Below are 20,026 nucleotides of genomic sequence, written 5' to 3'. Positions count from 1 at the left end.
TCTGAGTCCAGTCAACATTACTAGAATTCCCAGGACATTTCTCATCATCTGACCAGAGATGAACCTGTTTAGCTTCTGAGATCAGCCATGGATGACTCAATGGCTCCACTTGCTGAGGCATACCATCATGTGGCATCTGTACTTATTCATAAGGGATTTGAATTCTCGCTCCCTCCTTGTTTTAAAAGATACATGAAAAAATACAGAATCATCATAAAATAGCATGGCTATATGTGAGTTTTCCATTTTTCTCAACGTTGAAAACACTTTCCCGTGAACAAACTTTATTCAAGTCAATAAACTTTATTTCAGAGGAAAAAGATCCTGGCTTGCATTGTGGTTCTCTGTATTGTGAACATGGAACTCCACAACATTTACAGATCTGAACAAGGAACCATAGTTTCCTATGATAGGAAAATACATGGAATGAAATTCAACCCATAGAGGCAGTCTTTGGCTTACAGCCATTTGTTTAACAACAGTTTGAAGTTACGATGGCACTGAAAAAAAATGACTTATGAGCCATCCTTGAAGTTATAACTATTACATTATCCTCCCCGTGATCACATTATTGTAATTCAGGCACTTGGCAAGGGGTTTGCATTTATGATGGTTGCAGCATTCTATGGTCACATGATTTGTGCCCTTTCCAAATGGGGAGCAGCAATGTGATGCCTCACTTAATGACTGTGTGGCTTAATGATGAATTTTCTGTTCCCACTTGTGGTTGAGGATTACCTATACTGATTGAGAGAAATATCACAGATTGTTTATTATCCTTTGCAATTGGTTTACAGATAGTCCTCGACTTTCAACAGTTTATTTAGTAACCGTTCAAAGTTACAACAGCACTGAAAAATGTGACTTATGATTGTTTTTCACAGTTATGACCTTTACAGCGTCCTCATGATCACGTGATAAAAATTCAGATGCTTGGCAACTGGCTCATATTTATGACCATTGCTGTGTCCCAGGGTCATGTGGTCACCTTTTGCAACCAGGCTCAAGGTTGACTCAGCCTTCCATCCTTTCTAAGGTAGGTAAAATGAGGACCCAGATTGTGGGGGCAATAAGCTGACTTTGTATAAATATACAAAAGTATGAAAGCTATTGCTTAACGCATTGTAAGCCTCCCTGAGTCTCCGGAGAAGGGCGGCATATAAATCATTTAAAAAAAAAAAAAAAAAACCTTTTGACAAGCAAAGTCAATGGGAAAGTAAGATTCAATTAACAACTGTGTTAATACTTTAACAAGTGCAGTGATTCACTTAACAAATGTGGCAAGAAAAGTCGTAAAATGGGGCAAAACTCACTTAACAAATTTCTCAGCAACATAAATGTTGGGCTCAATTGTAGCCGTAAGTCGGGGACCACTTGTTTATATATTGAGTGTGTCAGTACACAGCATGTACCTTCTAGTACAGTGTTTCTCAACCTTGGTAGCTTGAAGACGGGTGGACAGCTAGCTGCTAGCTGGGGGATTCTGGGAGTTGAAATCCACCCATCTTCAAGCTTCCAAGGTTGAGAAACACTGTTCTAGTAGGTAAGATATAATTGATGGCTTGCAAGACAATCTTTTCTGTGTAGTAAAGATTTTAACCCGCATAAAATTGCAATAACTATGCAATTTGAAATGTAACAGAGAAAATGGTAAAAAGTTAAATTCACAAATGAAATAATATATAATATATGAAATAATAATACTAAGACAAAGGGGAAATATGTAACAAAGTTGAATAGTGATATGAGCTTGTGATATGTGTGGAGCTGATATCTTTAGAGAAGTGAAGGAGCAGGTTTTATTTCGAAGGAAGGAGCTAATGTGTGTCAGAAAGTCTGAACTTGATATTATCTAAATTTCTGGAACTGTGTTTGAAAGTAGGAATTCATAGCTTGATGATAGCGACTTGTAACATTCCAGTGAACAATGATAATCACAGTGACCAAATTTACTGGGGGGAAAAAAATAAAGGGCAAGGCTAAAAAAGAGGAAAGTCTGAAAGAGTTTCATAATGATAAAAAAACAACAACACAGCTCTTTAGGTTTAAATCTTTACTTTACAAAGGAAAATTCAAGAGCAAATCCAAGAAAGTAAGAAAATAATCCAGGGGACAGCTTTCTGAAATAAAAGACTGTCGGTTAGGATTATTTTAGCTGTGTATTGCCCAGAGTCACTCTGTGAGTGAGAAGGGTAGTATCTTTAATTTGACAAATAAATAATAAGGATGCACTCACTGTATATGGCCACTGTGATGATAATGGAAGAACCAGGTTTCATTTTGAGGAAAGAGCCTTGGTGGCGCGGCAGATTAAAGTGCTGTTAAGTAGCACCAGCTGCCAGCAATTACTGCAAGTTCAAATCTCACCAGGCTCAAGGTTGACTCAGCCTTCCATCCTTTCGAGGTAGGTAAAATGAGGACCCAGTTTGTGGGGTCAATAAGCTTACTTTGAATAAAAAAGAACACTGCTTGGGGGGCCCGAAAGCCCTACTAAGCAGGTATATACAAAAGTACAAAGGCTATTGCTTAATGCATTATAAGCCACCCTGAGTCTCCGGAGAAGGGCGGCATACAAATCGAACCAATAAATAAATAAAATAAATAAAATTGCAACATATGGAATTAATGTGGAGAAAATGATGTTTTTGTCAGTGACATGAGCGGGTGAGTGGCCCAAGACAGAAGATTACAGAAAAAAGTAATTGAGCCCTTGGGTGACCCAGGAATGAATGTGAAGGTGATCAGCAAGGATCTATTAGGAAAAAAAATTGTTATCTGGAATGCATAAGTATATGCATAAGTCTCTGTGAGTTTGTGGGGAAAGAGATGAATCTAAAAACATGATTGATTTGGCTGAAAAGACTGAGAGAATTAATAAAGGATATAAGAGAGATGAGAACTTCTGAATATGGGACAGGCTTTTATTTTGTTAAGAACAGATTAGACCTACAGAAAGGGAACAGAAGTGGAAGCTATTAGGGTGGAAATAGAATAGCTGCAGGAAGAGCTCTTCTCTTCCTCTTCAAAAATATATTGGTCTCCCAACTGAATGAATAGAAAGTAGATATAAAGAAAGATGATATATAGAAGATACTTGGTATTAAAATAAAGTAATTATGTTACAGAATGTGGAGTTACTTTAATGACAATATGAACAAGCTAAGGAAAGGTTGCAGAGCATGGCTAACTGGGTTGGAAAAATTTATAGAAGCTATGCAAGTTTTCCTAATTGTATCTTTGTAGCTCAAATCTGCTTTCCTGTCATTTAGCATCTGTATGGGCTTCTGTACACATGTGCACTGGGAGCATGGGGCAAGCTGCCTAAATGCTGTTCTGAGTGATGATATAACAGGAGAAAAGGGACTTAGAAGAGCCAAATGTTGAACATTTGAAATTACTGTCCTTCTCTCTTTTCCATAAATACATTTGGGGAAGGGGGGGATTTTTCTGTTCTCCACAGTCCCTGGCTGCATTCTTCTTATTTTTGATCTTTGATCTTTCTTTTGGAGAATTACCTGCTGATGGACAGGTTAAAAATGCCAAATCCAGTCTAAATTTCTGTGTGACCAACCACAATAATACTTTCTTAAACTTGTATGCCATCAGCATTTATGGGCAGTTTACAATTGCTAAAAACCTTTATGAACAAACATCAATACAAAAAATAGCACAAGATAGAACAATAATGGCAAAGAAAACAAACACAGAGGGGAACAAAAAAGAAGAAAGGGGTGTCAGTCATCCTCACCAAAGGCCTGGGGGAAAAGCCTGGTTTTTAAGTCTATTTAAAGTAGCAGTAGGGTAAGAATTATTCAAATTTCAAGGAAAGCCTCCTTCCAGAGGATGGGTACTTTCCTGCTACAGAAAAGGCAGCTTTCTGAGGTCCCATCAGATGGCATAGTTTAATCAATGGAAACTGGAGCACACCAACGCTGCTGGATTGAACTAACTAGATAGATATTATGGGAGACAGGTAGTCCCTCAAGTAATGAGGCATATGCCATACAGGATGTTGGTGACCAGCACCTTGAATCACACTTGCAATCAGTATAGCCTACAGAGCAGAGGTGTTACATGGGATATTGAGGCATGCCCATCATTGCCCATGCCATTGCATTCTGGACCAACTGAAGTTTCTGGGTGGTCTTCAAGGGCAACCCCACATAAAGTGCATTGCAGTAATCAAGGTGTTTGGTGAACAGGGCATGAGTGACTGAAGGATTCACTGATTTAGAAGAGTGCAACTGGCACACCAGGTGAAATTGGGCAAAAGCCTTTCTGCTTTATGTTCATTGAGCAGTAGCTTTAGTCCATCAGGACCCCCCAATTTGTGCACCATCTTGAATGGAGAAGTGCAACCCCATCCAAAGTAGAATAACCTCAGAACTGGATGTCCAAAGACCTATAGATACTCAGTGTTGGTAGGATTGAGTTGGAGATAGTGCTTCCACATCCAAACTCACACAATTCCTGGGCACTGGGACAGAACTTTAGCAGCCTCATTTTTTTAGACCACAGTTGAAAGATATAACTGGGTATCATTAGCCAATGGAATGGAATGGAATGGAAGGGCCCAGGGAACAATCTCTTTCCACCAACCAACACTTCCTGGATCGGAGTTCAAAGGAAGAGAACCATTTTAGAACTGTGCCCTCAATCCCCAGCCCATGGAGTCACATCAAAGGATACCATGGTTGATAATCAGAGCCATGAGAGATCAAGGAGCACAAGGATGGATGCACCGCAGTGGTGGGTTCCTCCTGGTTCCACCCGGTTCTGCTGAGCTGGTAGCAGTGACGATATGATGTCACCAAATCAGTTAAGCCTCCTTGCCCCCCCCCGCATTCTTCTTATCTTTTATTTGGCCCCACCCCCAATCTTTTGCTGCCTCCTGAGTCCCAGGTGATCGGCTAGAAGGAAAAAGCTGTTTAAACTCTTGTTGCAGGGCTTCAAAGGGCAGCCCTAGAGCTGATCAGTGTTAAAAGGCAGTGTGGTGGTAGACCAGTGCCTCCAAAAACAAATGAGTAGACCGGTGCCTGCAAAAATAAATGGGTAGACCGGTACAGCTCTGCAAGCAGTTAAAAGCCTGGTAGACCAATACCTCTGCTAAATCCTAAAGAATTGTCACATGACCATCAAGCCATGCCCACAAAATAAGCCATGCCCACAGAACCGGTAGTAAAAAATGTTAGAACCCACCCCTGATGCACCACCACCATTCCAACTCTGCCTCAGATCATCAACAGGTGTGACTAAAGTTATCTCAGGACAGAATCCTGGCCTAAAACCTGGCTGAAATGGGACTAACTAACTAAACAATGCATTTATTTCAGGGTTCTGATAAGCTTTAGGCTGAGCCCTTTATCAACAACCTTCCTCAGAAAGGGAAGGTAGGATGAAAACCGTTGGTTCCAAGGATGGCCTCTTGTGGGGGCACACTGCCTCCATCAAAGAAGTCAACATTACTTCATGGACCCAACCATGCATCACCTCCCACCACTTTCACAACACACTGAGAGAATGTATGAAGTTTAAATTGCAAACTAATGTTGGTAGAATGAATGTTCTGAAACTAAAGGGAAGAAAAGAAACGGTGGTTGGATAGACACAATGCATTCTTCTCCCAACTTGTTTCTTGCAAGTAACAGATTCTTGATTGAAAATAATATTTCAAAACTCACTGAATTTTGACTTTTTCAGAAATACATTTTTTTCCCAGTACAGAAATCCACATTTGTTACTTAAAATCTTATTTAATCCTTTGAAAAACCAATATTTCTGATTCTAACAAAAGAACATTTGGGCTTAAAAGACAGTTCAATTTACTGAGCTGGACACCTCCTGCTGCTACCGCCATATTAAATGCTGAATTCTTGTAGCAGAGGAATCGGACAAGACAATGGGTGTATTTTAATCTCAGCTCACAGATATTTTGTCTGTAATATTGTGAATAAACCCTTATCCTAGGAGCTTAAGAAAGCACGCCAAACAGCTCAGCAAATATTTTCCTATTTTGAGGCCACCTACTGTTTTCATCAGTGTTTGAAAGAAGTATATCCGCTAAGAAGAATAGAAAAATGCACATTTCCATCACTGCGGTGTTCTTTTAATTCTGGCTAAGTATGGAAGATCAATCTGTTTCCCACCAAGAGGAAAAGGTTCTTGTGTGTTCTTTCTCTCTCAAGGGAAATAATTTGGTCTTGGAACAAAAGAAAAGAAAGAGAATTGATTATATTCTTAGTCCAATTCTGACATTTGATCCAGTGCCAGTTTCCTAGTATTCTGTTTTACGAGTGCTTCTCCTAGTATTCTGTCCTGTTTGCCATTGGTATCTTAGCTGATCTCAAAAAGTTAAGGAGCCAGTGCCAGACTGGCTAATACTTGAATGGGAGAGCACCAGTGGTGGGATTCAAATTTTTTTTACTACCGGTTCTGTGGGCGTGGCGTGGTGGGCATGGCATGGCTTGGTGGGCATGGCATAGCTGGGTGGGCATGGCTTGGTGGGCAGGGAAAGATACTGTAAAATCTCCATTCCCTCCATACCCCAGGGGAAGGTTACTGCAAAATCCCCATTTACTCCTGATCAGTTGGGACTCAGGAGGCCGAGAATAGATGGGGGTGGGGCTAGTCAGAGGTGGTATTTAACGGTTCTCCGAACTACTCAAAATGTCCACTACTGGTTCTCCAGAAGAATAGAAGAAAATATTGGAAGGAGAAAGCAACAAAATACTTTGTATTTTATTGGCTCAAGTATAAATAAAGATTAAGAAAGATACAAAAACAGGATTTAAAAAACCATGCATATAGAATACAATCACATTATGAAGGGAGGGTACTTTTTCAATAACAGATTGAATATTGAACACATGGAATCAGATAAATCAGTCTTTGCATTGTTTCTCAGATTCTTTTTATAGTGTCGAAGAATGTTTCAAAAACCTAGTGTTAAGGTCAATTGATTGAAAATGTAATTTTTTCCATGCCCAAGTTCTCACAAAATAATCAAATGCTTACCCAACATTTTTAAATTAGAGCTATCCCAATTTCTCATAAGAACCATGAGCAAACTAAAAATTTCCAATTATATCTTGCTGTCTTTAAAACAAGAATAGTAACTGATCTGAATTTGTCTAAAATTAGGAGCAAGAGTTTGGCAAGTGTTCAAAGATATCAAATAATAATAATAGCTTTCTTGTTGTACCCATGTTTATATTCAAAATTATTTTCATTCCACTTAAACACAGAAATCAAAATTGAAGATTAATAATATTGCTGAAAATCTGGAAAGTAAAAACCACTATCCTCAAATGTCTAATGAAAGTGTGCCACTGCCATACAGATTTTTTTCAGTAGTTTATCGATATGTTTAAACTCTCTCAACAGAATTAACATAAGAAATCATCTAGAAATAGATAACATATAGAAATACTCAATTTACCAAACACCTGAATTTTGATCACATGATCATGGGGATGCTGCAAAGGTCATAACTGTGAAACATGATCATAAGTCACTTTTTTCAATGCTGTTTTAACTTTGAATGGTCACTAAATGAACTGTTGTAAATCAAGGATTAGCTGTATTTAAGATAATACTATAAACAAATCCCCCCACTTTTAGGCATTAAATGGTGTCCTGGTCCTATAGCAGGGGTGTCAAACTCAAGGCTGCGGGCTGCATCCAGCCCACAGGGGTGCTTAGATCCAGCCCACGGGTTCATCCTGGAAACAGCGAAAGACTGGCCTGCAGTGCCTCTGCTAGCGAAAATGGAGCTCAGGAGGGCTGCACATGCCCTTCCCAGGCTCTGTTTTTGACCGCAACGGCCTCCTGCAGCAGGGGTGGGTTCTTACATTTTTTACTACTGGTTCTGTGGGCGTGGCTTATTTTGTGGGCATGGCTTGATGGTCATGTGACAGTTCTTTAGGATTTAGCAGAGGTATTGGTCTACCAGGCTTTTAACTGCTTACAGAGCTGTACTGGTCTACCCATTTGTTTTTGCAGGCACTGGTCTACCCATTTATTTTTGCAGGCACCGGTCTACTCATTTGTTTTTGGAGGCACCCGTCTACCAGCACACTGCCTTTTAACACTGATCAGCTGTAGGGCGGCCCTTTGAAGCCCCGCGGCAAGAGTTTAAACAGTTTTTTTCCTTCTAACCGATCACCTGGGACTCAGGAGGCAGCAATAGATTGGGAGTGGGGCCAAATAAAAGGTAAGAATAATGCGGGTGGGATGGGGGGCGGGGTGGTGGTGGAACCGGTTCGGTGACGTCATATTGTCACCGCTACCGGCTCGGCAGAACCGGGCGGAACCGGGAGGAACCCACCACTGTCCTGCAGCAAAAACAGAGCTGCTCACCTGTGCTCCATTTTACTGTCAAAGACCTGCAGGAGCTCATTGCGTCTGAAAACGGAACCTTGACAAGTGACATCGAGCTGGCCATTCCCCTCCCCCCGAGGTCAAACACAACCCTGATACGGCCCTCAATGAAATCGTGTTTGACACCCTGTCCTATTGGAAAGATAATCTTTGCTTCTAAAGTTGTGAATATCTTCTATGAGCGCTAGAGGGCAGACACGGTGTAGCCATTAAGAGCTTCATGTGAGTGAGAAGATTTCTAAATTTGTTTTAAGCTTGATTGACACTAAATAATCCAAATCTTCCTCTGTCAGTGCATTCCCAAACTGCAGGAGATAATGGCAAGACAAAACAGCAAAGCTGAATGTGAAGAATCTTAGATTGGTGGAGGGGGGAAGGATTGTGGAGGTGGGCTTTTCAGGGCAAACAAAATATTTTGATTGCTTAGCTGGTTGTTTTGATTGTCTCTTAACAGTTTCACCTACAATCTGTTGAAAGATTCTACCCAAGTCTCCCATACGGGAAATTATTAGAATCAGCAGATATTTCCCTGGGTGGGGAAGGCATGTGAAGTGACAGTCGTGTTTGTTCATAAATCTGGAAATTCCCTACAATTATGCCTGTAATTAAATTGGTAATAAAGTCAATATCAAAGTTTCCTGATCGTGACAATACTTAAATGTAAAGCTTAGTTCCCTGCCTAAGAATGAGTCATTCTTCCATTGGAGGAGGATGGGAGATCTCCACTTGTTCCTTTATATTCTGAAAAATATACAAGGGACAAGGAAGTAGACAGGGCTAGGAGAAAATATGTACTTTAATCTCTGAACCCTTAATTTGAATACTAATGCATTTAATACTTTCTGCCTTTAGTGACACGGATAGGATGGAATGGGAGAATAGAATGGAATGGAATACAATAGAATAGAATAAACAGAGTTGGAAGGGATCTTGGAGATCCTGCTTAGTCACCCCTGCTTAGTCAGGAAAGAGCAGGACAGATTAAAGCTATTTATTGTTATTTTATTTATGTTTAAATTCAATCCACATAGGGCATATCAACTTTTTCCAAATTATCCCAAACTACCTAGGAACTTGAAATGAGTTCAGATCCAGAGTCCAGCATGGTAGTTGGGAATGGAAATTTCAAAATAATAATAACAATGATTGAAAAAATACAAAGCAATGTCCTACCCTCCCTTTTGCTCTCATAATGTCAGGTCAATGTAAGAATTTGCATGGGAAAATGTTTAGAAGAAAGAAACTGAGATAACGAGTTACTGATAACTGAGAGATATCGTTACAAAATGAGATGCACCAAAACCTTTAAAACGCAGGGGAGTAATGAGGTCTGAAACCAAACGTAATGGAAACCCGTTTGAAAGGACTTTGTGATTCAGCCTGGAAGTTTAAAGTGGCTCCGAAGGGTTAACCCATTCAGACATCTCACATTTTCACTTTTTCCCTGGTATGCCTTTGGAAAGCTTTGTTCATTGCATATTAAATTCCATGGCTGAAAATAATCTGAAGCATGAGAATTCTCAAGGCCTTGGGAAGCAGCAGCTTTAACAATAAGATTCAGTTTCCCTGAGAAAGCTCACGTAACTCTTCCCCCCCTCTTTTTTGGTGCTTTTCTTTTGCTATTAATTTTTGGAGTGGGTGTGCACATGATCTAGATCCATCTAGCCCCGACCTGCAACTTTTCCATCAAAGCAGGTGTGCTGCAGCTTTGCAACAAGTGAATACTTCCTTGCCTTAAGCCTGACAACCAGCAGACCCGGCTGTTACACCCATTTGGCTTGGCAGTCTTGTGAGCATCACCTGATGGGTTCCCTTCAGTGGTGGGATTCAGCCAGTTCGCACCACTTCGGGAGAACTGGTTGTTAACTTTCTGAGCAGTTTGGCAAACTGGTTGTTGGAAGAAATCATTAGGGCAGAGAACCGGTTGTTAAATTATTTGAATCCCACCACTGGTTCCCTTTAAATCTAAGTAACCAATGAGTAGCTTGCAACTGAGATTTCCCCTCAGGGAATGCCCCTGGAGCTTGAATTAAGATATTAACGAATCATTTTTTACGATTATTCATCTATCAGCTGCCAGTTTTTCAATCCACTGTAATGTTTAATGGAAGATTTGATATTATTGGGCTGAAAACCTCTCCTTGATGATCTTGCTACAGGGCAAGCTGTTGTTGGTATATATAGGAATGTCAAGCTTCTCTATGCCTGGAGAAATCTAATTACTATTTGTGCATTTAAATACTGCTGTATCCCTTTGAGGTTATAAGGAACTGAGATGCCTTCTAGTTTCTGTCATTGTTAGTCTATTAGTTTGCCAAAGAAAAAAACGTTGATAAAACATTGCAGAAATCCCTTTATCAGGGAATGACATTTCAAGATAGTAGCATTATTAATGTTTCCAGTGTGAACTTCTTCATAAGAGAAAAAGGGGAAGGAACTCAGTCTTTTATTATTTGGCAAATGCTTAAGACAAATGCTGACTGAGTGCTACCAGAGCAGGTGGGTCATATTCAGATTCTGGGATACCAACCAGGAGTCAACAAGTCAGCCAGAAGAAATGTGAACAGAACATGGTCAGACTGCTTTCCCGTCTTAACTTTGGCTGCCTCCGCCACATGCAGAGGAACATGTCAAATTTGTCTTCTCGCCGAAAGAACCAGACTTTTCTTTCTACAAGGGGAACTCTGTTCTTGCAAAGCTGCCATGACTCTAACTCTTGAAGCCCCTCGCTGGAAGTGTTTTCTTGGATGGTGTGAGCCCCTTCCTCTGCAGCAGGCTTTCACTGCGGCCCTTGGACCTGGAACTCTGATGAGCCTGGCCCATCTCTCTCTCACATCGACTTTCCAGAAAACAGGCCTCCATCCTGGACCACCATGCCTGCCAAGCAGGCCCTTCGTCCCCACGCAAGCTGTGAGCCGCTGGGAGGGGATGCGTGAGGTGGGGGCCTCTTCTTTTCTCGCAAAGCCACACTACTCCAGATGATCCCGAAAGAAAAACACCGGGTCCTTGAAATTGGGCCTGCGCGTGGTGGAGGCAGCCAAAGTTAAGACACACACACACACACCCCATGCGTCTCCACACAAGCCCAATTGGGCTTATTATCTGGACATGTCTTAGTTTCGGGGAAACACGGTATCATTTAGAAGTTGTGCAGATTTTTTTTTTTTAGTTTGGTAACTAAAAACTTAGTTTGGTAAGGCTTTTAAATTTTTAATCTTGTCATTTTTTGTGGTTCTACTGGTTAACTATTTTGTCGTTAATATAGTAGAGAGATAACAGGTTAATAATTTGCAAATAGGGTTAGAAGTTTAAAAATCTGATGGCCTGTTTTTTAAGGGGTGGGAAACTAATATTGTTGAAATATTGAATCTATATTCAAGTAGGGGGGATAATATGTGTGTATGTGTTTGTGTTCTTTTTTTAAATGTATTTTTGGTCATTTCTTTCTTTAAAATGTTTTGGGGGGAGTTTTATATTTTAACTTTTTTAATTAAAAAAAATTGAAAGTAAGATTTTTGTGGCCCACTCTTATTAATGCTTCCTTTATTTTGCCAAAGCTTCTCCTAGAACAGTTTTCCCCAAACTTTGTTGGTGGCCTGGCGCAGAAGGAGGGGGGAAAGAGGAGATGGTTTTGTGTAAGAGCACACACACACACAGCTTCATCTGTGTGAGTGGCGAGCGCCATGCCTGCCGCTTGCGCAAATGGGACTGCGCACCCATGCATGTGCGCATGCCATCCCACCACTCATGTGGCCCGGTTGCGAATAGGCCCTGGCCCAGTAGTGAGCAACATGCAGATACTGTAAACCATTCAGAGAGTGCTGTAAAGCACTATGGAGCAGTAGATATGTCTAAGTATTATTGCTAGTTAGCTAGGCAAAAGAGACTGAAACATTTTTGAAGTCCAGAACAACGAGATAACATCTGGAAGAGTTTCATACAGAAACCTCTCTAATTCACATGGGTGTAAGAAGGGGAAGAAGTATAGCACCCTGGTGGCTACTGAAGTGTTCCTGCAGTCACATGATCATTTTATTTATTTATTTATTTATTAGATTTCTATACCGCCCTACTCCCGAAGGACTCAGGGCGGTGCACAGCCAAACAATAAAAACACATACAATACAAAATTTAAAAGATAGAATAAAATCAAATTAAATAATTTTGGCCCCGACAAATTTAAAACCCCAAACTTTTAAAACCAATTTAAAATTGAATATATAAATACTAAAAAATATTTAAAATTTTAAAAATCTTTTATAAAAGAGGGGGAAAATTAGGCCAGGCCGGCCTGGTGAAATAGTAAGGTCTTTAAGGCGCGGCGGAAGGTGCGCAGATCCGGGATCCTCCGTATCTCTGGGGGGAGCTCGTTCCAGATAGTAGGTGCCCCCACAGAGAAGGCTCTCCCCCTGGGGGCCGCCAGTCGGCATTGTTTGGCTGACGGCACCCGGAGGAGCCCCTCTCTATGGGAGCGTACCGGCCGGTGGGAGGCTATTGGTGGTAGTAGGCGGTCCCGCAAGTACCCGGGTCCTAAGCCATTGAGTGCTTTAAAGGTGGTAACCAAAACCTTGAAGCGCACCCGGAAGACCACCGGGAGCCAGTGCAGCTCGCGCAGGAGAGGTGTTACATGGGAACGCCATGTCGCTCCCATTACCACCCGCGCGGCCGCACTCTGCGCCAGTTGGAGCCTCCGGGTGCTCCTCAAGGGGAGCCCCATGTAGAGAGCTTTGCAATAGTCCAGGCGGGAGGTGACAAGGGCATGAGTGACCGTGCGTAAAGAGTCCCGATCCAGAAAGGGACGCAACTGGCGAATCAGGCGAACCTGATGAAAAATCCTCCCGGTCACGGCCGTCAAGTGCTCTTCTAAAGACAGCCGTGAGTCCAGGAGGACGCCCAAGTTGCGAGCCCTCTCCGTGGGGGCCAATGATTCGCCCCCAATAGTCAGTGATGGCGTCAACTGACTATATCGGGACGTCGGAAACCACAGCCACTCAGTCTTGGATGGGTTGAGCCTGAGCCTGTTCCTCCCCATCCAGATCCGTACGGCCTCCAGGCACCGGGACATCACTTCAAGGGCATCGTTGGGGTGATCCGGGGTGGAGATGTACAGCTGGGTGTCGTCAGCGTACTGATGGTACTCCACCCCGAAACCACGGATGATCTCGCCCAGCGGCTTCACATAAATGTTGAACAGGAGAGGCGAGAGGACCGACCCTTGCGGCACCCCACATATGAGGGGCCTCGGGGTCGACCTCTGTCCCCCTGTCAACACAGACTGCGACCGGTCAGAGAGAAAGGAGGAGAACCACCGCAACACAGTGCCTCCCACCCCCAACTCTTCCAACCGGTGCAGCATGATATGGTATATCATGACTTCTCATCCTTCCTAACAGCTCCCACAAGCAAAGTCAATGGGGAAGCCGGCAGGAAATTGCAAGTGACTCCCACTCCCACTGCTTTTTTGTCTGCCCATTGCAATAGCAATAACATTCAGGAAAAGCTGATGCTCATTTTGGTCAGATAAAACAAATAGTTAACTATTTTCTAATCAATACAACTGGGTTAAAATGCTGCATCAGGCTATCTTCAGCAAAAGTGGGAGGGGGAAAGATTCAGAAGAGAGTTTATCAGGGTTTAAAGTTGTGAAAATTTTTCTTAGCCCCCTCCTCCCCAAAATTAAACAAGAAAACAAGCCAAAAATAAAAAAGGCAGGGGAGAAGGAGAGAGAGGAGCAGAAGAAAGGGAAAAGGAGAGGAAGAAAGGGAGGGGAAAAAAGTAGGAGAGAAGGTTAGAAAGGGGGGGAGAAGGAAGGAGTGGGGGAAAGGAAGGGGAAGGAGAGAAGAGGAAGGAGAGGAAGAAAGAAGAATGTAGAAAAGGATAGAAGAAGGCAGGGAAGGGAAAGAGAGAAGAAGGATTGTTGTAAAATAAGGGAGAAGAAAGGGTAGAAGAGCAACACTGAATATAATTAAAAAGATTTTTTTTCTTTAGAAAATATATGTATATGTGTGAGTAATTATGAATAAGAGAACGTACATTTACATTTTTTTTGTAAGAAATAAAATACTCCTCCGAAAGGAGAGATAGATTGTATATTTTCTTTTTTGTTTTAGAAAACTCAATAAAGTATTTAAAAAAAAAACTTTTTTAAAAAAAGGAAAAAAAGAGGGAGATTGGCAGTGGCTCATATGTGGCCACCATGTCGCATGATTTACATTCCCGTCTCAAAACCTCACAAAGTAAACCATGATTTGCAATCTGGAGAGGGGACATAAAAGGCTCACTAGGTGGCATCATAACGCTACATTTCTGCTCTAGGTTTCTACAGAAGGAAAGAGTCCTAGATGGGACAGTGCAAAAAGATAAAGTGATTGGAAAGAGAAAATTGGAGAGAAGCAGAAGCAGGAGCTCAGAACAGATTTGGTAGCTGTAGCCATTTTTCCTTCAAAAGATCGACTTTGGAAAAGCTTTTCCATCAGCACAGCCAACCACCTAATTGCTTTCCAGGACTTGGCCCTGCTTGTTGCGTTTAATGAAACTCTTATCCAATGTGTTCCTCAATTGGAGTACATATCACACTTGCATAGCCAAAACTGCGTATATCTTCATGCTGGCAGCTGGATCAGACTCATTTAATTATTAGATTTATATTCCATCCTTCCTCTTTTCTTCAGGAGCCTGGGGATCTCCCTCCATTTTATCCCCATATCAACTATCCTGAGAGTTGACTGACAAGAGAGTGCCCCAAATCACCCAGTTTAGCAGGGAGGATTTGAAACATGGAAAATTGCAATCTAATTTGTTATGACAGTAAGGAAGATAAAAGGGCTGTGACATCCAGCACACAGTATTGCCTAGAACAAGAACAACTGGGAATCATAATAATGGAAACTCATTTTAATGAGAACGAAACTCAATTAACGTTTGGAAGGATGGATTGATAAGAAGCCGTGAGGCACCTGGATTAGGAAACCAGCAGGAGAAACTGCAAGGGGTTCTGTCTGGTGGAGTATGATGTATTCCATATGTTGCCCGGAGCTGCAGGATTTGGCAAATCAATTGTGTTACATCTTACTGATTTCCCCAGGTGACATGATAACATTATGTTTTATGCATCAACTACAGTAATACGGTGTCTTTAGGCAGAGAATGGATGCTACCTAATGATACTCCTAGGTATTCAACCAGAGTTGACTTGGCCACCGATCAGAAAGGACATTTGCTCAATTGGCATCTTCTGCAGGTGGCAAGCAGGTAACCACTGCAATATTATTGTGTAAGAGAGTTACCTATAGTTACCTAAAAATGCCCACATCAGCAATATGTGGACTTAGACTTATATACTGCTTCACAGTGCTTTACAGCCCTCTGTAAGTGGTTTACAGAGTCAGCATATTGCCCCCAACAAGCTGGGTGCTCATTTTACCCACCTTTGAATTGGTGAGAATCCAATTGCTGACAATCAGCAGAATTAGCCTGCAATACTGCATTCTAACCATCGTGCCACCATGGCTCTTCCACATCAGACCCCTACTCCCAATCTTTTTCACGATAGGAGCAGGTCGTCACTGCAAGGCACAGGTCCAAATAATATTTAATATGGAAAGATGTAAAAAAAATTCAGAATGCAATCAGCTGCTCCAGACACACAATTGCCCAGCTCCTGTCTTTCTATGAGTCAAAGTCTTAAATTGTTGACAATTTCCTCCTTGTCATTGCTTTGTTCTCAACCCTACGTGTGTGTATGCACATGGAGGGGGACAGGGAAGTGGATGTGGGTGTCAGGGTTAAGTCCTTTGTAGGGCTGGTGTCTCTCCTGCCTTAGTAAGCAGGCAAGGCTGCTTCAGGTGAAGCAGAAGACCTGCAGGGCTGAAGCAAGATACTTCAGTCAGGTGCAGCTCTGCGTGCTTTGCCTCACGTACAGAGAGACTATCTCCTGCAGCTGTTCTGCTTCCTGCCAGCTCATTCACAAAGGGACTTATTTCTTTTCTTTCCCTGGTGGTGGAGATGGTAGGTTGGACAGTTAGTTCCATTCAGATAATCCCAGTGGCAGATCCTGCACCTGCCTTGGAGGGTTTTTGTGTGAGTGCCAACACTTTCCTGGAGGTGTGGCTTTCCTATTGGTGGCATGAATGGCTGGATTTGCAGGAAGCAAAAACTGAGAAACCTGATTTGAAGTCCATTCCTGGGACAGGACATTCTACTCTCATACCTTAAGTCACCTGCTGAAGGGATTATTGCAATATGATCTATATGGAGCTGCCCTTGAAGAATATCCAGACCAGGAGTGAAATTCAGCAGGTTCTGACAGGTTCTGGAGAACCGGTAGTGGAAATTTTGAGTAGTTCGGAGAACTGGCAAATACCACCTATGGCTGGCCCCCGAGTAGGTTTTGCAATATCCTTCCCCCAGGAGTGGGAAGGGAATGGGGATTTTGCAGTGTCCTTCCCCTGGAGTGGAGTGGGAATGGAGATTTTGCAGTGTCCTTCCCCTGGAGTGGGGAGGGAATGGAGATTTTGCAGTGTCCTTCTCCTGGAGTGGGGAGGGAATAGAGATTTTGCAGTGTCTTTCCCCTGCCATGCCCACCAAGCCACACCACACCCATCAAGCCACGCCCACAGAACTGGTAGTAAAAAAATTTGAATTCCACCACTGATCCAGATGTTTCAACTAGTGTAAAATTAACTGAATGCACTCTTTTCCACTATTTTGTTTTTATCTTTTTAAATTTAAACTTAATTTAGTTAATTTTTTTGTGTGTGTGTTTTTTTTTTTAAATTTGATTTATATGCCGCCCTTCTCCGGAGACCTCTCAGGGCGGCTTACAATGTGTTAATGTGTTTTAATAATGTGTGTTGCCCAAAGTCCCTACATGAAATAGTTGGCTGTACAAATATGATCAATTAAATAAAGCTAGGGCAGAAGAGTGCCAGGGTCCACCTTCTTGGGTTTTTCCATCCTTTTGTGGGTAAATATTAGGAAATCTGAAGGAAGAGGATTGTCTTTAAGCTGTTTCTCAGGAACGAGCCTGAGAGGATTATAGTAATGATACCTCCAAGCTTTGCAGATTATTCACTTGTCAGAAGAATGAAGCGTTTGGATTTTTAGCCAGTTTTCCTTCTTATGAGAAAGGCAATTTTTTTTTTAGTATTACCCACAACTGCACCAGATCTGCAGGGCTTCCAACCCGTGTCTTTTCCACCACAGCTGAGGTGATGTGCCTAACATGAGCCTACCACTAAGCCTAACCTTCCCAATTGGTGTGATTTATTTGGAACAGAATAAGAGAGTTGGGAGAGATCTTGGAGGACTTCTAGTCCAAACCCCCAACTCAAGCAGGAGACCCTATACCATTTCCAACAAATGGTGTAGGGTCTCATGTTTGAGCAGTGAGTTGGACTAGAAAACCTCCAAGGTCTTTTTCAAGCCTGCCGAATTCCTTGTGGCATTCTTCCCTAGTGGCTTTTAATCTTTTAATTAAGGCAAGAGCCACTTGGCATCAACAATAGAACTCACTACTTTGCTTCTAGTGCATCCTATGGCCAGTTCTTCTCCTTTTTCTCTGCTTCTCCATGGGCCTCATGGAAAGATGGGTGACCTACATATCAAGGAGATATGTAAAAGGCAATGATGACCTTGAGCTTCTAGAGCAGGGCTGTCAAACACGCAGACCGGATGTGTCACGTGCTGGCCATGACCACACCCGGTTTAACGAAGGGGAAAAAACTCCCAATGCATCATGTGATGCTTCCGTGGCGACATGAATTTGATACCCCTGTTCTAGAAAAGTCTTTTATAAATCAAGAGAAAGACTTCTACCTGCTGAAAATATTCCATCACAAGGAGGTTTAATGACTCCATCTCCTCACAAAACAGTCAGTGTGCTCAGTCGGATATTAGTCTCGATCACAGAAAACTGCCTGAGCAGGATCTTCCTGTTTTCCCAGCAACCAGATCCTTCAATATGGCATTCTTGGGTCTCATCCTGGTCTCCTTACCTGAGTCCAACTCAGCACAAAGTATCAGGTTTTTTAACTCTTTTTCTGCACATGGGTAATTCTGGGAAGCAAAATTTTCTTGAGAGAAATGCAATCCCAAAAACTGGCAAGGGAGGGGAGGTTGCAGCAGCTCAGAGGGGGGCATTGTCAAAGCCTGTGTCAGAAAATTGGGGGGACATAAAGGAGAGAAACTGAAAAGGAAGGGAGGGACACATTGAAAGGGAAAATAGGTAAAGGGGAGGGAGGGCTTGCAAAAGGAGGCAGCATCAGGGAAAAATAAATTTAAATGTACTTTATAAATAAATTTTATAAATTTATAAAATAAATGTTGGGTGGGGGAGCTTTGGGTTATTACCACCTCCAGCTGGGGTTGCCAGGTGCCACTATTTTGGGGAGAAATACTTACTGGCAGGCACATTCATATGCCAGTGGTTAAAAACCAGATGTGCCAGAACCTAAGCCAAGGAATCCATCCCTGATTCATAGTTGCTGAGTTTATACCACAAATATATCTGGATCAGTTAAAACTCTAGGGACTGAATTCTCAAATCAGCTTGCTCAGTGTTAGCCTCTCCCTCCCTCTCTCTGGGTGTCCATATGAACTCAGAGCCTTTGGTTTGTTGATGGTTGGCTGTATTGTGTGCCAAGACATAAAATAGTTCAGCAGACTTGTCAAGAAATACGTTTGAAAGAGCCCCTGCACCAGAGGTGGGTTTCAGCAGGTTCTGACCAGTTCTGGAGAACCGGTAGCGGAAATTTACCAGTAGTAAAGATTCTGACTGGCCCTGCCCACATCTATTCTCTGCTTCCTGAGTCCCAGCTGATTGGGAGGAAATGGGGATTTTGCAGTAATCTTCCCCTGGAGTGGGGTGGGAATGGAGATTTTACAGTATCCTTCCCCTGCCATGCCCACCAAGCCACGCCCACAGAACTGGTAGTAAAAAAATTTGAAACCCACTACTGCCCTGCACATATTTCAAAATTCCACTTTGGGCTCCGAGAGGAAAGGTGGAGAATGAGGATTTCTCTCCCTTAAAGATAAGGCTAAGTATAACCCCCCCCAAAAGAGGGGATGGTTTCAAAGGGTCCTATGGATACCCGCCACATCCTGTGACCTACACATTTTACTTCCAACCCACCCAGCAATTAATATGGCTGAAAACTGCGCCTAACGAAAAAGTTTTTCTTTAAAAAAAAATCCCAACTCCAAAGAAAATTTGAAGGTTAGTATATATCTATATAGGGGATTTAAGACGCTCTAACAAGAGCCGCTCCCCAGTCCCTCACTTCAAAGGGATCGCTAGGTCGCTTGTTTTCAGCGCACCGTTTTTGTGGGGAGAGAGAGAGAGAGAGAGAGAGACCCTCTCCGCTGGCTGCTGATGACTTTCACGCCCCAAAGTCAGGCAGGCCGCCCCGTCCGTCCCAGCGCTTCGCCTTCTCTAAACTAGGTGGCAGTGCCTACCCAGTTTTTATGAATGGAGAGGCAACTCGAGCCGAGCGCGCGCGCGAGCTAGGCAGGCGTGGGGTGGGGGGTGGGGGGGGGAGTGAGGCGGCCCCTCCCCCTGGTATTAGCATAAGGGCGGAGGTGGTTTACATGTCATTCTGCACGTTGCCTTTCAGTGATCCAGGCAGTTAACCGAAGTTGGCAGCCG

This window comes from Pantherophis guttatus, chromosome 1, assembly GCF_059756535.1.
Source record: "Pantherophis guttatus breed Tessera chromosome 1, ASM5975653v1, whole genome shotgun sequence".
NCBI classification, from domain to species: Eukaryota; Metazoa; Chordata; class Lepidosauria; order Squamata; family Colubridae; genus Pantherophis; species Pantherophis guttatus.
The sequence above is the reverse complement of the archived record's forward strand: the minus strand, read 5'-3'. Positions refer to the sequence as shown.